This window comes from Oryctolagus cuniculus, chromosome 8, assembly GCF_051225735.1.
Source record: "Oryctolagus cuniculus isolate XC-2025 breed Fujian yellow rabbit chromosome 8, ASM5122573v1, whole genome shotgun sequence".
NCBI classification, from domain to species: domain Eukaryota; kingdom Metazoa; phylum Chordata; class Mammalia; order Lagomorpha; family Leporidae; genus Oryctolagus; species Oryctolagus cuniculus.
This window is the reverse complement of record NC_142874.1, coordinates 123,020,197-123,040,391: the sequence shown is the minus strand read 5'-3', so window position 1 is coordinate 123,040,391 and position 20,195 is coordinate 123,020,197. Positions and strand designations below refer to the sequence as shown.

The 20,195-nt window shown below is 41.3% G+C and overlaps 1 long non-coding RNA gene across 3 annotated transcripts; it reads left to right on the top strand.

The window, feature by feature from the left end:
- The first annotated feature begins 1,177 nt into the window (after positions 1–1,177).
- Positions 1,178–18,950, top strand: LOC149125135 (uncharacterized). Of its 3 annotated transcripts, XR_016212087.1 has the most exons (4): positions 1,178–1,341; positions 2,463–2,632; positions 4,848–4,916; positions 8,529–9,101. It is a non-coding gene; the product is annotated as an uncharacterized LOC149125135 (long non-coding RNA). The 3 variants fall into 3 exon arrangements; XR_016212089.1 differs by lacking the exons at positions 4,848–4,916; positions 8,529–9,101 and adding an exon at positions 18,933–18,950; XR_016212088.1 differs by lacking the exon at positions 4,848–4,916.
- Positions 18,951–20,195: the final 1,245 nt, after the last annotated feature.

The following is a 20,195-nucleotide window of genomic DNA, read 5'->3' as shown; positions in this document are numbered from 1 at the left end:
GCCTAAGCATGCGCATTCTCTGAGTATTTTGTGAATCCAAGTAGAGAGTTGTAGAAATCTGAGCAAAGCATTCACTTCTTGTTCCCATTTCCTACTGAGCCGGCATCTCCTGGGTCCTGTTTAATTCCTAAGTCTCCACAGACATTTCCATAACTGAATGCTCAGGGCCAGGCAGCCTTAAATAGTCCATGCCATCTATAACCCATTCTCCTGATCTAGAAGCAGGGCCACTGGCTGCAGCCCAGGGTTCCATGGCTATCAATCACTGTTCTGAGAACTGGAACCCGAGTGCTGTGTACAGGCAGTTCTCAGCCGCCTGCTGCCTAAGTCTGCCCTTGCCTGTTACCATGATTTTCTCATCTGCAAGTATGAGGATGTTTATGACTGCATTGCTACTTGACCCTCCATCTGGGAACTCCCGTCCTTGAGCCAGGGAGCCTGCTTTGCCCACGCTGTAGAGAGTCATAGGGTGCACAACACAGAGCAGTGGGATTGGTATGAAAATTAGAAGGTTCTATTTTTAGCTTTTCAAGCATTGAAGCAAACTGTTCCTGCTCAAGCTGGATTCTTTCCGAGCTGCCCTTTCTCCCATGCTGTTGACCCTACTACTTCTGGTGTAGGGGAGAACTTTGCTGTGCTTCTAAATCATTATTCAAATATCTCCCAGGTTTCACTCAGGACTTTCAGCTCGCCTACTCAGTTTAGGAACTGCCATACCGAGTGTTTTAGCTGCAAACTCTGATCACCTTCAGCTGTGGAAAACGTTGCTCCAAATGCCCACTCAGCACACTAGGTACTGTCCTTCAAATAGTCTTTAAGCTGATGCCTCAGGAAGCTTTTGGGTGTGAAACCAGGCAGCACTCATGGGTAGTCTTCTTTGAATTCTGTACAAGGTTCCAGTCTAAATATGATATTTACAACTATTTCCTGGTAATGAGACTGCAAATAAGGCCTTCTTCAGGTCTGTAATGACCTTCTGGTCTGCCGTAATGTGTTTCATAAAGTTGGCTGCCTCAGTACCCATTTTCAGGGTAATGAAAGTTGTTTCAAGCTTAATGCACCCTCACCTTTGGCCTATTGAAAATTTCTCTTTCTTGCATTGTTGTTTGTGATGGAACCCACTTGTTTCTCATCTCCCTGACCTGAACTCCATATATCCCACAGCTGCTGACCATGATAAATCCCAGTGGTCAACACCAGAGGCCTGCAAATAAAAACCGCCCCTTGGTGCATGCAAGTCTTTGCAGAAACTCCTGGAAGATAACACCGTGGGCCTTGCACAGGTCTTCTCTCCCTTCCGCTGTTGATGTTCCTGCTGCTTCCACACTTCCCGCAGGAGCTGTAAGTAGCACATTTCTTCTGTTCCATGCATTTTGTTTTTGCTTCCTGTGTTTTCTCTCACCAGCACACCCAAACTTATATCTTCCCTAGTCACTGCTCTCCTAGAAAGAGGCTGACTTGGCCTCTCACCATTATCAAGAGAGAAAACTCGAGATGTAGCATGGCTATGTAAAACAGTGAGATTTATGTCTTGCGATCTCTCTAGTGAATTTCTTGTGGTGTTAGGTTCTGGCTTAATGCTTATTCGATAACACAATTGTTTCTCCTTTTCATAGAGATTCTCTGTGGAGGTAGGAGATAATGTTTGTGGCTGTTTCCCCAACAGTCGTGGTAATGAGAAAGATCTGATTGTGGTGGTTCCTAAACCGAGTAGGCCAGCTAAGTATCTGTGGGCATGCACTCATCAAGGCAGAGACCCTAAAATATCAAAAGCTTTCTGTCTTGGTCTCTGCTCGTTAGAGACACTAGCCAGAAAATTCATCCCCTCCAAAGCTATTTCTTGTTGATTAAGCATGAGTAATACAGATTCTAAAATCTGATCAGGATCACTGTATACATGGAGACTGTGGTAAGCCGGAGATACTGCCAGCAATTCTCCCTACCTTAGGGAGTAGAAATCTTTGTCATATTTCAGTCACTGAGAATCCAGCTTTACAGTGGTTGGAAGCTTGTTCTTTTCATGCAGGTATTGGTGCGGGGGTCTTAGGTCTCATTCCAAACAATGAATTACTGGTGTATATGAGACAACCATCAGTCTAAGAAAAACAAAATCAAATGATTTAGATACCGCCCCCCCCCCCCAAAAAAAGGAAGATATTGAAGAAATGGACAAGGAAGTATAAGAATTCCTTCGCTTTCTTGGAACTGCCGCCTTTCTTTGCTGACCCAGCTCTTCTGCACCTCTTGGTTCCTCCCTGTGTGGTAGGGACTTCAGAAGTAGGGCACAGATGATCTCTGATCGGGGTGGCCCTCACCTTCAGTGGATTTTCCTGCGAAGAGAGTGGACGACACAATTTCTTGAGCCACTAACAAAGTACTTGAACTCTATGAGGTCATAGGCTTGGTGCTTTTTGGGCTAGTCCTGAGTCTACTTCATGTCTTACTCCAAATTCTACCTCCAGGAGCCGCTTGTTGTGCACGCACCACGCAGCAAGGGAAGGAGATATGGCAAGGAAACCCAGTGCAGAAATGAGAGCATGGATCAAAGATGATGCCCGCAAATCAAGGCTACAAGAGGAAGAATGGCTACATTAGTCCTTGGGGAAAAGACCAGTGCATGCTTCCAGCACAGGTATAGCCACCAACAACACTGCTGTGCATGCCACAGAATCCTGCCTTCCTGGGGTGATGGGTGGGTGGGCCAGGCCCGGTCACTCCACTCGAGATGCACTGATGAGGGCTGAGAAGGGAAGAATGTGATCAGTGGGGAGGACAGTACAGAGAAGCAGAGAAAATAGGGAGAGGGAGGGCAGGGGAGGGAGAGCGAGCTGGTTGGTAAAGAACAATGGATGTGTCGATGCCCGGCTAGCAGCACAGAAACCAGATGCTGGCCCCGTCCCCTCTGCATGCTCTTCCCGAGGTCCCCCAGTGTTCCTGCCTACAGCTTTTGTGAGACACCGTTACAGTCAGTGTCCTCATTAAGACAGGGGTGTTTATTGCCCTTAGTTTAAGTTATGTACTGTTGCCTCCAGAGAATCCTATAACAATACTCATTCATACAAGGATGCTTTTAAATATTGCGGGGGGGGGGGGTGGAAATAAAATACAAGTTTATTTTTATGCAAAAATTAGAAAGTCTTTATTAAATATTTATGAAATTTTTGAAGATCCTTCATATATACATAGGTTGTCAGCATAGCTTTTTTATACCTATTGATTCAACCTTGAATCAAAAGAATAAACTGGGCATCATCACCTTTCTATAGAGGAGAACGAAACATGTGATTGTCTATGAAGCACTTAGAGCCGTGTCCAGCACATACCATACCATGTGTCAGCAGAGCCCATTCAGACCAGGTCCAGCTTATTCATTCCTGATGCTACATGACAGATGTGCCATAAAGGTTTGGTTATTGACCACATGAAGCTTGAAGTGTGGTGGCATCCTGTAATCGGTTCAATGTATGATTGGCATAAAACTAGCATCCTTTAGATTGCCACCCAGATTCAGCAAAATAAACCTGTATTGATCTGAGTTAGTGTGACTATTGTGAATCCACTTTTTACTTAGTTTCCTCTCCCTTTATTCTCCATTGGGGTGTGTGTGTATGTATTTCAGAACTGGTAGTTATAAAATACATGATCAACACCCAGAAATTTAGTACTTCTGAATAATGGAACTATGTAGGCCTGCAGGCAACACATGTGTGTATGTGATTTATGTTATTTCATGTCTCTTCTCTGTCTCACAGATTACTAGAATGAGTTTTGATCAAATCATGAGATTTTATCACACAAATATGTATGGTTAGAAACTGAATCAGTCTTATAACTGAGTTTACAAGTATAACATTTGCATACTACTTATAATATCAGCACATTTTTACATATTTCCATGCAAAGAACAATTATTAAATATGAGTGAAATAATTCTCTAGTATTTTAACTAGGTTAATTCTTCTCCTATTCAACCCAGGAGTCAAATATACATCTTTGGATTTAGAAATTCATGTTGGTGGAGTCATTTGTCCTAGTGATTAAGATGACCATGTTCTAAATATGAGTGCTTGGGTTTGACTCCTGGCTGTGGTTCCTGACTCCAGCTTCCAGCTAATGCAGACCTTGGAAGGCTACAATGATGACTCAAGTAATTAAATTCCTGCCACCCATGTGGTAGAGTTGGATTGAGTTCTAGGCTCCTGGCCCATCCCTAGCTATTGTGGGGATTTGTAATGTGAGACGACACATGGGAGCTCCTCATTTCTGTCTGTTTTTGTCTCCCTGTGTTGATGTCTCTCTCATTCTGTCCTCTGTTATCCCTGCCACTGTCTCTAAATATATCAAAACCATAGATTTTAAAAAATTCATGCTATTTCTAATTTTGGATCACTTGCCATTAATAAAACTTTCAAACTTGCTCAAGTATTAAGATACCAGATAATCATATTAGACAAAGGAAACCAAGGATGGAATAAAAAATAACTCACTGAGCTTCTATTATGTACTGAACATTGTGTCCATTCTGTATGTGTGTTTCCATTTGATCTACAAACATTTGTAATCTTTACCTCTGTATGTTGGATATCAATCCCAGAAGAATAGTGAAAACAGAAGGTCATGGTGTGATTTCCAAAAGTGATTCTGACTCCCAAAATACCATTGTGGAATTATTTTCAATCATGACTCAGTTAGCATTGCCTGCTTATTGTTAGAAAGATTCGCTTGGCCAGAGAATTTATAAATGAAGCAGCTTATGGTCATTGAGTTGGAAACATTGCCCAGGTTTCTAAGTTCGGGTTTGGGTCAAGACAAATGTGATGTTTTGAAAGCCGTGCATTCTTCCGCAGGCTCCTCACATGGTAGCTGCATCCTGCATGTGAGTGAACATGGGTGCTTTTCATCTCTCTCTGACAAGAGTAAGTAAGCACTGCTCCATTCTATACCAACAGCCCAACATCATTCTCTCTGAGCTTCCAAACACTGCAGTGAAACCGCTTCTGAAACACAACACAAAGATTAGGATGCACTTTTTTTGAAGTAAGGCAACTTTCTATTCACTGAGTGCATTTCTTAGAAATTCATACATTTTTGACATTTCCATTTGCTTATTGCTCATACTAGCATCCACAGATATACACAAGTGAGATCATTTGGGCAGCACAGGACTGACATCTCTGTGAAGAGTATTGTGAGTATTTCACACTCAGTACACAAGGAGGGCAGATACGAACCCTTTATTGCTTTTCTTCTGTGAAATAATTTGTTTCCTTTTATTTTCTCAGAGTGCTAAAAACATCATAAACTTGTTTTTAACACATTGCTTCAAATTTGTCTTTGCACCATGTATGTTGTGGGTGAGGAAAATTAGCCATAGACAGAGTAATTTGATCACATGGCATACCTGTTAAATCCTGCCCTGCTATGGAGTTTCACCTTCAGTAATATGTATGTGGTGCTGAGCCCTCAAAGGTAGAAAGGTAAGTTCTTGGGCTCCATTCCAAATCAAAAACCTAAAATCTAAGTGGTTGCCCCCAAATCTATGATTTAATTACTCTCAGTGATGCTTACTAATGCTAATAACTGAGAAATTTTCATATGGACCAGTCTCAGCAAGATGTTCCCAGGTGTTGACTCATAGCTGGAAATTCCTAGAGGACAGACTGAAGACTAGGATGTGGGTTCTGCTCAGGTGAATAACATATGGTTGACCTCTGGGCCTCCAACCAGGATTGCCAACAGCACCTCAGCCAGGTGAAGAGCAATCCATCTTTGTGGGCTCCTGTCTGTTTCTTCACTGGTGATCTGGTTTGTGCTGTCCTGGACAAGTGATCTCATCAGATAACCGACTGCTCTGAACTCAGAGTGCTTTCTCTGCATTGTCATGTTCTGCTTGGGTCAGGAGTGTCGTCTCATAGCCCAGACTGCTCCCCAGTCTTTTATTCTGCAACTAAAGTTTAGTGATGTTGCATTCTCTGATAGGTAGGATTCTAAATCTTAGATCCATCTATCCAACATCTTGTCAAGTTCAGAACTGTGTAAGCCAGAATTATGTCAGAGACTGCGCCTTTTGTCCTAACTCATGAGCTCTTCTCACTGTGGCACTTTCTGCTGTCACTTGAATTTAGTGATGCAGAAACCAAGTAAAGTGAAGCGAGAAGTTGTATTCCATGGAGTGGAGGTTTCTGAAATACAAAGAATTCTGTCAAACCTTAAGGGGAGGTGGGTGTAAATTACTCATGCCAAACAGCCTTCTTCAACGTTTTTAATGCTACAAATTTCTCTTTGAAAAAGTTAATTCTTTGTAAGAGCTAAGGTAAGTATGAACTTAGGAAAACCATCACGTGCAATTTCAACTTAAACCTTTGTGTCCCTCCCCCAAATGGACGAAAAGATGTAAACAGCTGGAGCCCAAAACAAGCTTTGGAGCCCCTTGTTTTCTTGCCCGGTAAATGCTTTCTCCTTCGAGGCAGAATGAACCACATACAGAAATCTAAGGACCCTGCAGGGACTGCACTGGTTTTCCATTACACTCATTAAACGAGGACAAAATGTGCTCTCCCATTAAAATTGCATTTTTAAAAATGCCTTTATTTTTGTTAACCCATTATTATCTTTGTAGCTCAAATGAGAATGCCATCATTATTTATAATTACTAGCACCCTTACAGCATAGGCAAATCATGATCAAAATTGGCCTCCATTAGCATTTTACAGAGGAAGACTTTCTCCAGGTCAGAGATCATCTGGGGCAGAGTCAGGTTTGGAAATCTGGTCTCCTACAGTGCAGCTCACTGCTATTCCTACCATAAGTCACTGCTTTTACTGAACTCAGAATAAAGGAAAGGAAAAAATAGGTCGTTACCCAAAAACAGCTCATGCTTTGGATGAAATACCCATTAATTCCAACTGTTTCTCTAATGACGTTCTTTAATTTTGTGTTAATAGCTTATGATGTGCCAATCACTCTTACTTTTACATAGGGGGTCTTCAAAAGGTCATGAAATCAGAGTTTACCTAAAATTAGGTGGGTGGGGGAATGTAGAGATTTCAATTTTTGTGCCAAAATAAGCTGATTTTAATTCCAGTTTCTATAAACTTAAAAATGTGTACACTCAAATAATACTAAGATAGTACAACAAATAGTCATTTTGGGGGCTAATATTGTGACTTCGTGGGTTAAGCTGTTGCCTGCAACACTGGCATCCCACCGGAGCACTAGTTTGAGGCCTGACTGCCTATCTTCTAATCTAACTCCCTGCTAGTGCATCTGAGAAAGCAGCAGAAAATGGCCCATGTACTTGGACCTCTGCCACCCAGAATGATCCAGGCTCCTGAGTTTGCGTTGACCCAGTCCCGGTGTTTGCAGCCACTTAGAGAGTGAACCAGCAGATGGAAGATATCTTTGTCTTTGTATCTTCCTCTAACTCTTCCCTTTAATATAATTTTTTAAAGATTTATTTATTCAAAGAGCCCAGCTGTGGGGTAGGTGCTTGGCCTAGCAGTTAAGATGCCACTTGGGAAACCGCATCTTATAGTGGAGTGCCTGGGAGGCTGAGTTATGGCTTAAGTAGTTGGATACCTGCTACCCACACAGGTAACTTAGACTCAGTTCTCAGTGCCTGGCATTAGCCTAGTTTAGCCTCAGCCATTGCAGACAATTGGAGAGTTTCTTTTTCTCACTCTCTCTGATTTTCTCTCTCTCCCCCTCCGTTGCCCCCTCCCCCCAAAAAATAAAGTTTAAAAACAAAACAAAATCCCAGAAGCTTTTTTTAAGAGAGGCAGAGGTGGTGGTGATGTTGACTTTATTGTTATCTCATTTTACACATGAGGAAATTGAGGCCTACAATGTTAAGCTGTGTGTCATGTGGACAGTACATAATGGTTCAGTAGTGTGATCCTGGTGGTATATGAAGATAACCTCTGTACAGTCCTCCATGGTTTTGTAACAGCATCTCTCAACTTGAAGTACTCCTTGTGATAAGAGGCATCAAACACCTTCATTGTCTAATTGCAATATCTTGTGTAAATCATTTTTGCAAACTGCTAAATACATTTCCATAAAATTAAAAGGAGTCACAAATAATCATTTCATTTATATTACATTTATATTTATATTACATTTATATTACAAGAACAAGTGTTGCTGATATTCTTAAAGTTTATATTTATTTGAACAGCAGAGAAAGGAGAGTAAGATCTTCCAGGCAGGGGTTCACCCTCCAAATGTCCTCAAAAACCAGGGTAGGGTTGAGTAAAAGCCAAGAGCCAGGAACTCAACCCAGGTCTCCCACATGGGTGGTAGGGACCAAGTATTTGAGCCATTTATTTGAGGCAGACATTAGTAGGATTCTGAATGAAAAATGGAGGCTGGACTGGATCCCAGGCACTCTGGTAAGAGATGCAGTTATCCCAATGCAGCCTAACCCATTGCACTACATTGTGAGGAGTGTGCCTCCTCACACTGTTAGCATTTTGAATTTTTCCAATCACAAAAGTAACTTCATATTTATATATTTTATAAATTTTCAGTAACTGTGAACCAGCTTTTCCCCAGCCTTCAGCATCTATGGATAAAGAGAAAACCCTGCTGTCACAAAGTCCTCGTTTGAAGCATTAATGCAAGTCCTTCCAGGTGCCTAACAAGTGCTCACAGACCACCGTATTCACTGGACAACACATGGAGCTCAGGCCTTTCCAGGGTCACTGTGGTCCTTCAAGTTCCTGAGCATTTCCACCCTACCATGTGTCACCACTGGTAGGTTACATCCCTCAGATTGCCAAGGGCACACAGTGAAGTTAAGAAAAGTGGGAATTCGACCTTGGCCAAATGAATGAATGCATGAAGGGACCCCCACAGACCTGCTTGGCCCCCAGCAGTTTGCAGAATTTTCCTTCAATTAGGTATGTGTTTCTTCTCCAGCATTGAAGGCCGACGTGTATGTGTATTCAAAATCACATGGGTTCTGGGCGAGTTCATTGTATCTCCTTATGGGAAGAGCCCAACAACCCTGGCACGCAGATTTCTCATTAGTCTAGCAAGTCCATGTGTGGAACAAAACAATCTTGAATCATTTCTCATAAAGTCCCTAACATGCAAAAACATGGATTTTTGTGAAGGTTTCTTTGGCTGTTATTTCTTCCTCCTAGCCTGGCTAGGATGTCCATCAGCACAATTTACTTTATACTTTTATTTCCTGGCAGCAAGTATTTGCGTGTTTTGAATATTTCCTAAGTTACTAAACAAAAAATAATATGCCACACCATTTAAAATAGTGCTTTGTTCTATTAGTCAAAACATAATTTTCTTATTTAATAAATATAAATTTCCAAAGGAAAACTTTGAATTATAGCAGTTTTCCCCCCAAAACCTGCCTCCAATCCTCAAACCATCCCATCCCCTACTCCCTCTCCCATCCCATTCTTCATTAAGATTCATTTTTAATTATCTTTATCAGAAGATCACCTTAGTGTATAGTAAGTAAAGATTTGCACCCACACAGACGCACAAAGTATAAAGTACTGTCTGAGTAGTAGTTTTACTGTTAATTCACATAGTACAACACATTAAGGACAGAGATCCTACATGGGCAGTAAGTGCACAGTGACTCCTGTTGTTGATTTAACAATTGACACTTTTATTTATGTCAGTAATAACCCGAGGCTCTTGTCATGAGCTGCCAAGGCTATGGAAGCCTTTTAAGTTCACCAACTCCGACCTTATTTAGGCAAGCCCATAATCAAAATGGAAGTTCTTTCCTCCCTTCAGAGAAAAGTACCTCCTTCTTTGATGAACCATTCTTTTTTTTTTTAAACTTTTATTTAATGAATATAAATTTCCAAAATACAGCTTATGGATTACAAAGGCTTCCCCCACATAACGTCCCTCCCACCCGCAACCCTCCCCTTTCCCACTCCCTCTCCCCTTCCATTCACATCAAGATTCTTTTTCGATTCTCTTTATATACAGAAGATCAGTTTAGCATACATTAAGTAAAGATTTCAACAGTTTGCTCCCACACAGAAACATAAAGTCAAAAATACTGTTTGAGTACTAGTTATAGCATTAAATCTCAATGTACAGCACACTAAGGACAAAGATCCTACATGAGGAGTAAGTGCACAGTGACTCCTGTTGTTGACTTAACAAATTGACACTCTTGTTTATGGCCTCAGTAATCACCCTAGGCTCTTGTCATGAGCTGCCAAGGCTATGGAAGCCCCCTGAGTTCACCGACTCTGATCATATTTAGACAAGGCATGGTCAAAGTGGAAGTTCTCTCCTCCCTTCAGAGAAAGGTACCTCCTTCTTTGATGACCCGTTCTTTCCACTGGGATCTCACTCACAGAGATCTTTCGTTTAGTTTTTTTTTTTTTTTTTTTTTTTTTTTTTTTTCCCCAGAGTGTCTTGGCTTTCCATGCCTGAAATACTCTCACGGCTTTTCAACCAGATCCGCATGCCTTAAGGGCTGATTCTGAGGCCAGAGTGCTGTTTAGGACATCTGCCATTCTATGGGTCTGCTGTGTATCTCACTTCCCATGTTTGATCATTCTCTCCCTTTTTGATTCTATCAGCTAGTATTTGCAGACACTACTCTTGTTTATGTGATCCCTTTGACTCTTAGTCCTATCATTATGATCAATTGTGAACAGAAATTGATCACTGGGACTAGTGAGATGGCATTGGTCCATGCCACCTTGATGGGATTGAATTGGAATCCCCTGGTATGTTTCTAAGTCTACCGTTTGAGATAAGTCAGCTTGAGCATGTCCCGAATTGCACATCTCTTCCCTCTCTTATTCCCACTCTTATATTTAACAACGATCACTTTTCAGTTAAGTTTCAGCACTTAAGAAGAATTGTGTATTGATTACAGTATTCAACCCAAAGTATTAAGTAGAACAAACCAAAAAAAAAAAAATACTAAGAGGGATAACATATTAAGTTGCTCATTCTTTCCACTGGGATATCACTTGCAGAGATCTTTCATTTAGGTTTGTGGTGGTTTGGTTTGGTTTTTTTTCTTTCTTTCTTTCTTTCTTTTTTTTTTTTTTTTTTTTTTTTTTTTTTTTTTTTTTTTTGCCAGAGTGTTTTGGCTTTCCAAGCCTGAAATACTCTCATGGGCTTTTTAGCCAGATCCAAATGCCTTAAGGGCTGATTCTGAGACCAGAGTGATGTTTAGGACATCTGCCATTCTATGAGTCTGCTGTGTGTCCCACTTCCCATGTTGGATCATTCTCTCCTTTTTAATTCTATCAATTAGTATTAGCAGACACTAGTCTTGTTTATGTGATCCCTTTGACTCTTAATCCTATCATGATCAATTATGAACTGAAACTGATCACTTTGACTAGTGAGATGGCATTGGTACATGCCACCTTAATGGGATTTGGAATCTCATGGAACGTTTCTAGCTCTACCATTAGGGGTAAGTCAGAGTGAGGATGTGTCAAACTGTACAGCTGCTCCCTCTCTTATCCCCACTCTTATATTTAACAGGGGTCACTTTTCAGTTAAATTTAGATACCTAAGAATAATTGTGTGTTAAAGAGTTCAACCAATGGTATTAATAGAACAAGAAAATACTAAAAGAAATAAAATAGCAATCTGTTCCTGGACAGTCAGGACAAGGGCTGCTCAAGTCATTGTTTCTCAAAGTGTTTCACTTCTACATTTGAAAACATACTTTGTTCACTAGTCATTATTTAATAGCTCAATAAAGAATCATGGCATGTGTTTTGGACATTTATCACTTGATATTGTTACCTTTGCTAACTCAGTTTATAAGATTGCTTTTTATATTAAGAATATGGCTTATTTTGCTGACTTAATTTTTTATTAACTCAAAATTATTTATGTAGAAATTATCTTTTACACCATACTTTAGTCCTCTCTTAATTAAGTGATATATATTTTTTTCTTTTTTTTAACTTTTATTTAATAAATATAATTTTCCAAAGTACAACTTTTGGACTATAGTGACTTTCCCCCCCATAACCACCCTCCCACCTGCAACCATCCCGTCTCCCACTCCCTTTCCCATCCTATTCTTCAAGATTAATTTTCAATTATATATAGAAGATCAATTTAGTATATAGTAAGTAAATATTTAAACAGTTTACACCCACACAGAAACACAAAGTATAAAGTACTGTTTGAGTACTAGTTATACTGTTAATTCACATAGTACAACACATGAAGGACAGAGATCCTACATGGGGAGTAAGTGCACAGTGACTCCTGCTGTTGATTTAACTATTGACACTATTTATGATGTCAGTAACTAAGGTGATATATTTTAAGAGAATAAGTGATTATCTCAGGTAACATTGGAAAATTCTATTTGCGAACTGATGGACTTTTGGGATGTTTCATGATACCATTCTTCATTTGAGAAGTTCACATTATTGACTCCAGGGTAAGGTCCTTGTAGGCCTTGACCTCTGTCCAGCTTCCCAGAAGAACATTTATAAAGGTTCCAAGGCATCACTTGAAAGATAGATGGCAGGAAATGAAAATAAGCATTTCCAACATTCATGATTTTATTTTGCCTCCTTGGTGCAAAAATGATGCATTGGGCTACCTTTCTACTTTTTCTACTAGAGAATTTGGATACTCAAAAGAAAAATTCAGTGATCATTGTCAGCCATCGGGGCTACAGATGGGTAGTTGGGACATCTTTCCCATGGGAAGCAATTGGCAGATGCTGGTCAGGAGATCTTTTGGCAGCAGGTGGCCTGAGATGATTTCTTGTCCCTGAGAGGGAGGGAATCCCATTTGCCTGAGATTCAGAAACAAGGAGGAATGGTCCTGCTGGGTGGGCAGGGCATGGAAGACCTGGGCATTGCCTTGCTTCCTTTATATTATCCCAGGTGGAAAAATCTCTTCCTTGGCAATCTGTCTTGAGGTAATTTGGAGGTGTTCTCCATTTCTTACAAAAGAACTAAGTGATTAATGAGTGCCTAGAAAGGAAGCTCCTGAGTGAGGCGAATAACTCGGAGCTATATTTTACATGTCGTTCTGTTTTCTTCACAAACGAATGAAAAATGCACGTGAGGTTCCGACAGCATAAATTTTCTCACAGTATTTATACGGTTTTGAAAAATTCAGTCAATGACTGCTGCAGAGCTAACTATTTTGGTGTGTGGAGTTTTGTTTTAAAATTATTTTTGGATTTAAGCTGAAGTCTAGGATTTTTTTTTAATTCTGGAGATTATGTTTTCATAGGTTTTATTAAGACTATCAAGGATCTCTACAATCTTCAGAGTTGGGGTTATGATTTGTTGGTTTGTATTTACTCAAACCCTCCCTGTGTTACAGATTTTATCATTATTTTGACTTTACTCTCCCCCTCTCTCTTCCTTCCCCTCTTCCTTCCCCTCTTCCTTCCCCTCTTCCTTCCCCTCTTCCTTCCCCTCTTCCTTCCCCTCTTCTTTCCCCTCTCCCTTCCCCTCTCCCTTCCCCTCTCCCTTCCCCTCTCCCTCCCCCTCTCCCTCCCCCTCTCCCTCCCCCTCCGTCTCTCCCTGTCTCTAACTCTGCCTTTCAAATAAATAAATCTTTAAAAAATATAGTCTCTAAATATATAAAGGCTAAGTTGGCAGATACGCAGATAACTGCACTACTGAATGTTATTTTCATGACAAAAGGGACTTTGCTGTATGATTGATGTTAGGGATCTTGAGATAGGGAAATTACCATGGAGAGATGTAGCTGAGCCCAATATCAACGACAGAGGTGAAACTGGAGGCTCTTCTCCTTCTGTTGTCAGAGGGCTGGCAGCATGAGCAACATCTTTCATCCGTGCTGCTTCTGACATACAAGCAGCTATATGTAGAGCTCCAGGAGAGGCCTCTAGAAGTGGGAAAAGGCAAAGGAATGGATTCTCCCCGTGAGCTTCCAGAAGAAGGGCAGCTCTGCTGACACCTGGATTGTTGCTGGGTGATACCGTGTTGCACTTCTGGTCTATACAACTATACTATACTAAATGTGACTTATTTCAAGCCACTTACATTATATTCATACTCCTATCTCCCACTTCAATCCAAAACCACAGGGTTCATTCTGGCATGCTACCTTTGCTCGTAGCAGTGTTTTACTCTTGATACCAAGGAACCTGGCTCTGGTTATCTACAACTTCTTTGTTCAGCCCTAGTACATATGTCAAGTAGTGTCAGAATTGTTAATCCATCTTCTATGAGAAACAAATTTACTCATGGCTTGGGTAGAGCACTTTCTGGCTTTAGCCATACAGTGATCTTGCAAGAACGGCATTTTCTAAAACTGTTTGATTGTTGCTATTCCTGTCCTCCCCACCCACCAGAGGGTCAGTTCTCAACCCCTTAGCAGCCATTTCCTGTCTAATGCCAGAAAAACTGCCCACAAGTGGTGGAGAAAACATCCAGCCTAGTGGGTTCCATGAATTTCTTAGTTCTTTGCACCTCTTTTGTTGTGTCTTTGCTGGTTTTGAACTTCTGTTGTTCAAAGGCCCATGAGGTTGCTAAAAGCTTTCAAGATTGATTTTCCTGAGATGTTAACAGCCATTTTGTGTGTGAACTCTAAGTGTCTCTATCCCTGCAATTTGTGAATCAACAATGGCTTCAAAAGAAAAGTGATATAGAAATTAAAACTCAGCGAATTTCATTTTTCTCTGGATCTTGGCTCCTTGAACCTTGACTTCCTAGTTGCTCTTCAAAGCTTACAAATACATGGATTCTTTGATGGTTGTGTTTTTCCCAAGTTTTTTACTTGCTCTAAGTCGGAAGATTAGCCAGCTATAAGGTTGTCCTTGATAGTAGGAAGAAGAAATCTCTCTCTATATATATATAAAAAAGCAAAGCCTGAAATTCATTCCCTGATTGATATTCGTAATGCTTGATTTTAATTTCTGTTTCTCTGCTAATTAAAGATTAGGAGCCTGCAATGTTAAAGTCTCCTGTCTCCATTATTCATGGTCAGTTGTCCTTGATTTTAAATGGCATTCTGTTTTGTCACTTGAAAACTTTTTGTGGGAATCAAAGAACATATTAATCCTCCAAGCAGGTTACCATACTGGCCTGCAAGTACCTATAGGGTTGAGGGTTGCAGTTACATCTGTTTGTTTGTTTCTATTGTTTGTTTTGTTTTGTTTTTAATATTCAAAGAATATGAGACTTTAAAATTAACTGTCATGACAAATTCATTAAGTCAAAATACATGCCATTTATTTTGGGTATTTCCAGAATTATTTTCCTTTTGTTTTTAAAGATTTATTTACCTGAAAGTCAGATTACAGAGAAAGAGAGGCAGAAACAGAGGCAGAGAGAGAGAGAGAGAGAGATCCATCTGCTGCTTCACTCCCCAAAAGCCAGCAACATCCAGGACTTGGCCAGTATGAAGTCAGGCCCTTCCTCCAGATCTCCCACATGGATGGCAGGGACTCCGGTACTTCCGCCTTCTTCCGCTGCTGTCCCAGGAGCGTCAGCAGAGAGCTGGATAAAAAGTGGAGCAGCATCTTGAACAGGCACACATATGGGATGCTAGCCCTGCAGGTGGTAGATTTACCCACTACACCACAGTGCTGGCCCCAACAATTATTTTCATGAAGTCATTTGAGCTAGAGGTTGTCTTCAAGTAGAAGACGATCTGGCCATGGCCTGGCTTTGGCTTGACCCAACCCTTGCTGTTGCGGCCATCTGGGGAGTAAAGCAACTGATGGAAGATCTCTATGCCTCTCCCTATCTCTCTCTAACTTTGCCTTTCAAAATAAATCAGTAAATATTTTTTATAAGTATTACCAAGAAGCACTTTACAGGCCATAGGGGGGGAAATTAGAGTAAATTAACATGTGAAAAGTGTTCACAAAACAACCCTTAAGTTAATTAGTTTTCATTTTTTCAAACCCACCATTAAATAAAGGAATTATTTACCTTATGCAAAATATTTCATTTTTCATATTTCACAAAAATGTGGTGAAAGTTCTTTTCTATGCAGACAAATGTAATGAGTTACTCTGAAAGTGATATGGTGTGGCTCACATAGATGTACCCTCCCACATGCCTCTCTCAATTTCCCAAAGTGCCCATGTGATTTAGCAGTGACCCAGTAAGACATCAGCAGAGAGCTGAAAAATTTTCTCTGGGTGACTTAGTTAATGTGAGATTAGTTGGAGAACTTTCATCTCTCACAGAGCTCCATTACCCTGAGGAATATAAACAAGTGATTCCGCCTGTCAAGGCTCATGCACTTGCCAAATAATCCTTTCCATATTCAAAGTGACCCATCATGGTCCATTGAACATGATGTCATCTATGTGGGACACAGGTTGCAAAGTAAACAAAGTGGAGCTGCCTGTGAAATTTCATTCAGTCCTTAGTGGCTGCACTGCTCAAAGCATGTGCTTATTCAGTTCACTAAATATTCACGTAATGTCGGGAGACCATTAAGGAAATAAAACTGAGTGAGACATATCTGTGAAGAAGTCTTACTACTTTGGGGAATAGATATCTGTATAAATTATTTTTAAAGTCTGAAAATAATGAACATTTGTGTAGTGCCTCAAAGATTATAAAATATTACATGTACTATCTAATTCCATGATATACATGTAATTTTTAAACATTTGTCTTCAATGTGAAAAATTAGGTTTTAGTAATGGTGGTTACTTAGAGAGCAAGTAAAAGTGAGATAAGAGATGTGGGGAGCAACTCAGACTAGACTGTTACTGGAATTAAGACTTATTCTATGCATCTGCTCTCCCGCAATATGGCGCTGGGAGAGGAGTAAACAGCTTCTACGCAGCTGCCTCTCACCAACTTGAGTGATGACCTGCAGGAGTTGATCCTGCTCCTGATTGGAGGAGAGCAGTGTACTCAGCGTGTGGGTAGCAGAGTTGGGATTGGTGAAAGAGGACGATAAAGGAGAGAGACAACATGCACCAGGAACATCTAAGGGGAACACCTGAGGAACATCTGAGCAGCCCCCGAGAGAGCCGGCTGGCAGTGTGCCGCTCCCCCGCGGAAGTGGGGAAAGTGGCAGGGGGAACCGCCCTTCCACGGAGGTGGAAGGGACAGTAGCCAACCCGGGAAGAACCAGCAGCAAACCCGGGGAGGGCCGAGCAGACCAAAGAACAGCGCAGGGTCCTGTGTCGTTCCTCCACGAAGAGGGGGAGCGACATAATGGTGCCGTGACTCGGATAGGAAACCTAGGCAGGGTTTAGTGTCGTTCCTCCATGAAGAGGGGGAGCGACAAGAGAATTCACTTTGGGTGTGGTGACAGTTTAAGTTTGTCAATAGTTTCTTGTGTCCAGTTGAAACATCAGCAAACATCAGTGGGCACTAAAGAACACCATACAACAAACCATGTGGTTTATATATTTTCCATTTATTTGTTACACCACATACCTTTTCTGTTTCCTCTCCCCCCTCCATCTCTCCTTCTCTCCCTGTTATGTTATTTCAAAAGATTGATGTTCAAGTTCAAAAATTTTCTTCTGCTTAACAATGTCTTCTATTGAGGCTGACAACTATGTTTTACATCTCATTTATTGAGTTCTTTAGATCTCAGATTTCTGTTTTTCTTTCATATATCTATCTCTATACTGAATTTATCATTAATCAGTTGTCTGGCTGACTTTGACTATTCTGCCTGAATTCTCATATATCACTAAATTTCCTGAAAAGTTAGTTTCTTTGCTGCCATGTTATCTATCTCCTTTTCTTTAAGGTTGGTTCCTGGGTATTTATGGTTTTCCCTTGGGGGACACGAAGTTACCTTGTCCTTTCATGCATCTTGTTTCCCTATCTTGATACCCACCTCTCTAGTGACTCAGTTTCTTAGGATGAGCTTTATAATAAAAGACTTTCTTCTGATGATAGGTCTCCAGTTGTCACTTGGATAGGCTGTGTTGGCTTTGGTTCTAGGTGGGTGCTTCAGTGTGGAATCTGTAGAGCATCTTTGACTGCAGTCAAAGTTGGGGAAGTTTTTAAGTGACTTAGGCTGCAGAATTATAGGATTATACTTCCAAATGGGATGCAAGTTTCTTAGATAGGGCAGGTCTTGGCATGGTGCAGCTAGATGTGGATATGAAGTGATTGTGAGGTTTCCTTGAGTCATATGGAAGTAGGACCACTTTGGTGGGCTCAGGTAGCTGTGGTGCATAGTTTAATGGATATTTATCAGTACTTGATATTTGCATAGGGCTCAGGTTATACGAGCAGATCTAGACTGGGTTCCCATCAGTGTCCAAGAGTGGTATAATTGATTTTATGGGGCCTCTGGTTGAGAGCAGGATGTCTCCTTGCTTATTGGAACTGAAGATGAATAAGCAGATCCATTTGTTTACTTTCCTGAAGCCTTGGTGGGCTGAGCTGAGAATAGGCTGACTGGTTTCTTCTTGGAGTCACAGGAGAGTAGATGAGCCCTCCTGACTAGATCCCAGGGGCCTTGTTGGGTTGCCAGCTGCATCCCACGTTGTATGTGGTTTGGTGGTGATGTTCAGATTTTTACTAGAACCTCTGTGGGTGGAGCTGCTCATGAATGGCTGCCAGGCTGCAGTTAGTAGGTAAGGCCATCTGGCTGTTTTCTGGATTCTGTGGTGGACAGGTAGGGCCAGTTAGCTGTTATAGCAAGAGTTAAGTAGTATTACCTGACTTTTCTCAGAGCCCTCTGTGTATTAGTAACTAAAGGTAGGCCATTCAGGTGACTTCTGGGTCCTAAAAACAGTGGATAGGCCCTGTCTGGCTGGTTCAGAGGGATACTTTAAATGAGCTTCTAGAGGCAGCTGCCTGTTTCACAGAATTGTGGGTAGTCAGGATTTCAAATAGCACCATGCCTAAATGCTGGGCTCTTTCTCTGGGGGCAGTGCAGTACTGCAGTAACCTGGCAGCTCTCCAAACTGGGGTCAGAGCCTGTAAGTGCTATAAACTGTTTTTTTTTTTTATTTTTTATTTTTTTGACAGGCAGAGTGGACAGAGAGACAGAGAGAAAGGTTTTCCTTTGCCGTCGGTTCACCCTCCAATGGCTGCCATGGCTGGCGCACCGCACTGATCCAAAGCCAGGAGCCAGGTGCAGAAGCTGGTCTCCCGTGCAGGTACAGGGCGCAAGAATTTGGGCCATCCTCCACTGCCGTCCTGGGCCACAGCAGAGAGCTGGACTGGAAGAGCAGCAACCAGGACTAGAACCTGGGGCCCATATGTGATTAACCAAGTGAGCCACAGCACTGGCCCCAGTGCTGTAAACTTTTGAGACAAATGCTTTGGGGGTCCAGGAAATGGGTGGGGACAGTGGGAACTTCCTGTTTACTTATTCCCCACTGAGTGATGAAGTCCTTCTTGTTTCAGGGTTGATCTTCAGAGAGAGATAGTATATCCACTGTGCCTTGTTTCCTTCTTCATAGGGTCATTCTGTACCTCCATATTCTGTGACATCTATATCACATGACCACTGCCCTCCAGCACTCTGCCTCACTCCAATGAAACAGTTTTTGTGTATTTGTTTTGTTTGCATCCTTTTTATTTACTATTTTTAAGGTTTATTTATTTATTTGGAAGGCGGAGAGGAGGGAGGCCAAGAGAGAGGATGAATGTCTTCCATCTGCTGGTTTACTCTCCGAATGGCTGCAATGGCTAGAGCTGATCCAAAGCCAGGAGCCAGGAGCTTCCTCTAGGTTTCCCACATGGGCACAGGGGCTCAAAGACATGGGTCACCCTCCTTTGATTTCCCAGGCCATAGCCGAGAGTTGGATTAGAAGTGGAGCAACCTGGTCTCAAACCAGTGCCCATATGGAATGCCGCCACAACACACAATGGCCTTACCCATTAAGCCACATTACTGGCACCTGAATCCTTTCTTTTTCCTCTGGAAGGAAATGTGCCAGGCACCTTATTCAAATCTTATATTTTGTGTGTTACTTTTTTGAAATTTTTAATAGAAAATATTGTATACATTTATGGAGTACCATGTAAGATAAAAACATCACATAGCATATACATAGTAAACATAGATATCTCCTCAAATATTTAGTATTTCTTTATGGTAAAACCATCCAAAATCCTTTCTTCTAGTTTGCTTTTGTTTTTCAGAGAAGCATACAGCATGTTTTCATTTTCTATAATCACACAACTATTCAATAGAACACTGGAAATTCTTACTAATATCTAATTATAACATAGTCCTTGTTAGTCTCACTCCTCCCTCTCTTCTACCTACCCTCCCCCACCTCT